Source organism: Triticum urartu, chromosome 3A, assembly GCF_056163025.1.
Source record: "Triticum urartu cultivar PI428250 chromosome 3A, HENAU_Tu73, whole genome shotgun sequence".
Taxonomy (NCBI): domain Eukaryota; kingdom Viridiplantae; phylum Streptophyta; class Magnoliopsida; order Poales; family Poaceae; genus Triticum; species Triticum urartu.
In genome coordinates, this window is record NC_141875.1 from 352,897,636 (window position 1) to 352,903,260 (window position 5,625).

At 49.6% G+C, this 5,625-nt stretch overlaps 1 long non-coding RNA gene across 2 annotated transcripts; it reads right to left on the reverse strand.

Moving 5' to 3' along the window:
- Positions 1 to 584: 584 nt before the first annotated feature.
- Positions 585 to 2,444, reverse strand: LOC125544175 (uncharacterized). 2 transcript variants are annotated; one of them, XR_007299304.2, is made up of 2 exons: positions 1,919 to 2,444; positions 585 to 1,549 (listed from the first exon to the last, which is right to left on the reverse strand). It is a non-coding gene; the product is annotated as an uncharacterized LOC125544175 (long non-coding RNA). The 2 variants fall into 2 exon arrangements; XR_007299305.2 differs by having other exon boundaries at positions 1,700 to 2,444.
- Between the last annotated feature and the right edge of the window lie 3,181 nt (positions 2,445 to 5,625).

Here is a 5,625-nt window from a genome sequence, read left to right on the forward strand (position 1 = left end):
GTGGGCACCTAATGAGGAAACAATATGTATGTGTTGCGAAATGATGGCATTAGCATTTGTTGCCCAATTATAACAACTACTCATCTTGTAATGTGAAGGTTTAAACTAGCATTTTTTTGCTCTACTAGCAAAGGTCACTGCTTCTTCTGATGTACTAGAAGTTAGTAGAGTCAAAAAAAATGACCTTTATGGCAACCTCACAAACTTTTGATTATTCAATTAGAAAGAGAAAGTGTCCGATGAATGAAACTGGTCAGGTGCAGCTAATGAAATCTGAATCTGGAGAAGTTGAAGTTGCATGGTAAAATGGCGAGTAAAGCTACCAATACACATTTACTAATGTTCCAAACGTTGCAATTCAGCAAGATTGTACACTTTACTGATGTTCCAAATGTTGCAATTCAGCAAGATAGTACACTGTACTCCATTTTCTACAAGTAAGGTCATGTTTGGTTTGTTTTCAATATGCTATGAATTTCCCTTTGTACGTCAAAAAATTACTTCTACCAGAAACATGATAAAGCACACTAAGATTGTATTTTATTTTGTTATGATCATTCAGAATGTTGAAGCTTCCAAGCGGATGGAGAATGATACATCCACAGGAAGGCCATATGTAGAAAGCAACATCATTATCTTTAACCAACAAGTTCAAAAACAAAGATTAAAGACAGCAACAGCAGCTAAACTCTCAAAGAGATCTTTCTCCCACTCTAGCTGAACTGCAGCAGCGGCGCACTAACATCAGTTAGACGGCGAGGCAGGACGCAACAACATCAGCTAGAAGCAACCAGCAAATGTAGGCTAGGTCATGACGGTGGCACCGAGATGGAGGAGGTGTCGGGCCATGGCAGTGAAAAATAACTGTGATTGAAACCATGTGATGTACCTAGGTGTTACAAGAAAAGAAATAGTAAGCACATCAAGTTTCAGCGCCTCTTCCACACACAGATGTGCAACAAAATTGGAATTCCTTCTTATATAGATGAACTTGAACCCCTGAAACTTGTGAGATATGAACGCATTTCTCGGAAGCCATCAACCACCTCAGAGAAAGCCCTGGAATCCTCTGACATCGTGCATTATCAAACTTGGTCTGCATTATCAAACTTGGTCTTCAGTCTCAATAATATTATTTCAGAATCCTTTTTCAATCGCCATCAACATGGTTGTCCCTGTAGGCCAACTATCAACTTTACCATTCTGAAAGTACTAGATTTTGGCAAAGTGTGTACCAGCTACTGAAGAAATTGAAGATAGTTGCAAACAACATACGAGCTACAACCTAGCAGTTTGCAAGCACACGAGTGAAGGCAGTGCCTTTGTTCTTCTTGAACTTCTAATTTTTCTGATTCTGAACTTGCGGCTGTTCTTTTTTTGTAGGGTGCAGTGCAACTGACGGTGCTCGGAGGCCAGCTTCACTCCATCAAGTAGCCACGTCCAACGCCGCACATGACGGCAAGCAGGGGAGGAAGGAGAGACGGACCTGGCAGCAAGCGGGGGAGGAGCCAGATAAGCGCTACGTCGGGGATGCAGGGTGAAATTCAACCTAAAGTGCAGAAACACACATGAAAAACACTCTTAAGTAATCCAAGCTATATCAATTAGCAGGCAAGGACTAAGCTAGAAGGGAAAACAAACACACAAAACTGGTACTACTGCACTGAGACATTTTAGTGAACATTTTGTGTGCACACACCAAAATCTAGAGAAGTGAAGAGTGAAGAAGCAGAGAGGAGGAACGGTGGGTAGGAGCCTGCGCGGTGCAGTGTCTGCATTCAGGGACAAGCTGGGGATGGAGGAGCTCGCTGGAGCAGCACCAACCCCATGCGCGCAAAATTGGAGCCGGTTGAGCGTGAGATGCATCCTAGAAGAGTCGCCCTGCTGCTATGGCGCGACTTGGACTGCAGCGACTCACCTATTTTTTTATGCATACGCGAGGAAGGAGGCAAGCAGCAGGATGGGCCATGATCATCGACCAGGAGCCAGAGGAAGGGAGTGGATCATTGGGGGCGGCGACACATCGGGCGGTGGATGAAGGAGGGTTACTTCCTTGTGGCGGAAGTGCCCTTGAGTCGGAAGGAGGCAGGGGCACCGGCGTGCCTGGAAGAGGCGGCGGCCTCGCGCCGGAAGGAGGCACGGGCGCGACGTGCCTGGAGGAGGAGGCGGCCTCGGCAGGAAGAGGCAGGGTCGCCGGCGGGCCAGGAGGAGGCGGGGGCGGCGGTGGCCTCGTGCCACCGGAAGGAGGCTGGGGCGTGGACGGCCCCGCGCCCAGAGGAGGCTGGGGCGGCGGTGAGCCGGAAGGAGGCGGGGCCGGCAGGTGCGCCGGAGCCGGGGGCAGTTGGTCGGGGGGTTGCGGGTGGGATCGGGGGTGGTTGCGAGGGAAAGTGCGCGACGGGGGGAGGGGAAGCCGGATAAGGTACGGGAGATTTTTTTTCTTTTCGGTTCGCTGCGATCTCAGAATCATCCGATATATATATATATACTGTGATTTTTTTTTTCAATTACAGTTCAGACATGCGCTCTAACACATGCACACCCAGTGAGAGGAACCCTTAACGGAACTATTCTCTCTGGAAGATGTTTCTTACATAATGTAATGTAACATAACTAGCCAGATACAACTTGTCTGTTCAAGCAACTATGACCCCTACGCCTGGTTTCCACGCATACCCCAGTCTATTCGGCCGCACGGGTACTCGGAAACACTTCGCGGCTTCGGGTCTAGAGGGCAAAGCCAAAAGGTCTTCCATGACAATCATTTTACAATTCAGCTAGACGGAAAAATACACAGTCATTTCGACTCAAAAATTTCCTCCTCTATACCCTCCAGCAGACTATCTAACTTACAATCCTGCTGGGAATATCTAGCGGCCACCTCTACTTGGTCATATACTAAACTAACGGGAATTTCTTCCCCATTTGACCCTAGCAGTGCGACCCGGGCCATGTGATTTGGATTCAGCTTCATATACCGCGTTTTCACCATGGCCCAGGCCTCTCGCGCACCCTCTCGGCAGGCCGATATCTTCCATAGTCGGATACGCCGCCACGCTCCCTTGAACAGCTCTACAAGCTCCTCCATATTCCCTGGAGGGGAGGCAGATGGCCAAAAGGCCTTGGATACACTCTGCATTGCCTGCCAAGCTTGCTCGTGCAATTGCGACAGCCCTTGCAGAAGATCACTTGATGATCTGGACACCTCCTCTTCGGGACGGCTCGTCAACATACCTGCAATCATAGCTATATCAGCCACTTTTACCTCCAAACTGTTATAAGGTAAATTCGACCACGTACTGAATATGCTGCCTCGCGGATTTTTGTTCTCCTTCACGGTGTCGGCTAGCTAGGCTCGCACTCTTTCAGTTCTTCGCCCAGTTTGGTGTTTGAATCCTGGAGTTTGTTCTTCTCCTCTCTAACTCGGGTCAGAACACGCTCGCCCACGGCATGTTGTCTCTTCGCCTCTTTTTGGCTCATTTGAGCGGCCTTCAGTTTCTCTTCCAGTTGTTCTGACGACCCTGTTATGAGACAAATCAGCAGTTTCAACATAGTTGGCATATCATTTTTTGTTTCTTGATGGAGGGAAATATTACCACAGGACGCCTTCCTGAGCTATTCCAGTTCGGCGGTAGCAGCAGATAGTTGTGTCTGACACTTTTCCAGCTCTTGAGCTAGTAGGTTGTTCTTCTCCGTAAGAACCTGGTTATACAACGATACTTAAATCAATTGTACCAACTGCTTCAAGTCTCGGGTGCTACTGGCATATGGTTATCATAGTCAGACAAAGTAAACTTACCCGCACATCTTTTAAATACTACCTTGTGGCTCTGTTAAGCCCATCTCGAGCAGCTCGGATGTATGCATCAGCCGAGCTAAAGGCATTAAATGCTTCTTCTGGAAAGCCGGGGTCTTGTAAAACGGCCCTGTGGCGCCGATGATTCATGGCGCTCTCCACTTCCGAGTTAGTGACGGATACATCCTCCGAATCCTCGGCTGGGGGACAGTTCGGCGTCACCCCCGCATCATCCCCCGTCTTTACGGCAGGATCTGGATCCTGGCTGTGGGATGTATGACCAGCCGGACCCCCGGATATAGTCCGGCACACTTTTTTCCTATTACAAGATAAACATAAAGGTCACAGTTGGATGTGACTGCCAAGGTCCATATTTCTAAATCCATACCTCTTTGATGAAGGCTCGGCCGTATCTTTGTTTGCCTTCCTCTTTGAAGGCTTGCCTGCCGTGGGGGCCACTCTCTTCGAAGATGCCCCTAGGGCAGCATGACGCGCCGAGCACCTCCCCTTTTGAGCACAGGACAGTGCGGTGGGTGAGGAAGTATGTGAAAACTTTTTCGGATCAAATATCTCCGGATTACTTACGTGTGAAGCGAGGAGAAGACCAGGATAATTGGCGATGGTGGCCACCTCTGTGCCGTCATAGCTCGTTTGGTAAAACACCCCATTCGTGAGCACCACGAATATCTCCGGATCCTCTTCGAATCCGGGGTCGAGGTCCCGATTGTGACCCTCGGGTTGCGGGGTAGGGCTGTAAAGCCCCTTGGAAATCTTTCGCCAGTGCTATTGTAAATGGATGGGTTAGTGTTCGTTGATCATAGCTCAGGGAGTAGAATGAGTAGAGCAGAGGAGTTGGGAACTTACCCAGCTAGGAGGACTATAAATGGAATATCCTTCCCTATGCTTGATGCGCAGGAACTCCTCTTCCTCCCCTTTGAATAGTTCGGCCAATATTTTGGCCAGGGCGGCAGGGGTGTCTGGACCCTTCGTGCCGCAACGAGAGGCGTCATCTTCCCCATTATAGTGCCACATGGGAAGTCCTCTGTATTGGAGTGGCTGGACCCCCCGCACTATGGAGGTCGCCATTACTTCAACCATCGTGTATCCGAACTAGGCGAGCGTCCTTATCTTGCTCAAGGGTTGGCAAACTTCCGCACTATCTTCCTCCTCGAGGCTCCGAGGGCGCCAACTGTGACGTTTCTTCAAGGGAACACTTGTGAACTAAGGAAGACCCCTACGGGCTGGGTCTGGGAGTATGACGTCCTCGATGTAGAACCACTCAGAAGTCCACTCTTCAGACGCCCTCTTCGGCATGCCGGATAGGTATCCGGTCTCGCCAATGCGCAATATTTCGGCTCCGCCCACTTCAAATATCGATCCCTCATGGTTACATGGTACAAGGCAGAATAAATTTCTCCACAATCCAAAATGGGCATCACACCCTAGGAATAGTTCGCATAAAGCGACATAACCTGCAATGTGTAGGATGGAGGCTGGAGTAAAGTTACGCAGCTGGAGGCCATAATATTCCAGAAGCCCTCGAAGGAATGGTTGAATTGGAAATCCTATGCCCCTTAGCAGATAGGGGACGAAACACACTAGTTCCCCCCGGAGGGATTAGGGAAATCCTCTGCCTGGGTTTTGCCATCAAGGAAGGCCAACCCTGCTCAAACAGGGACCAGATCCATAGGGGGGAGAAACCCCTGCGTGTGCAGCTTCACCAACTGATCGTGGGATACAGAGCACCTCTCCCACTCGCCTCTCTCTGGGCCGCAGGGATGGGAGGAGGAGCTGGGAGCGCTTGACATGTTCTTTCCTAGCAACCTTTGGGG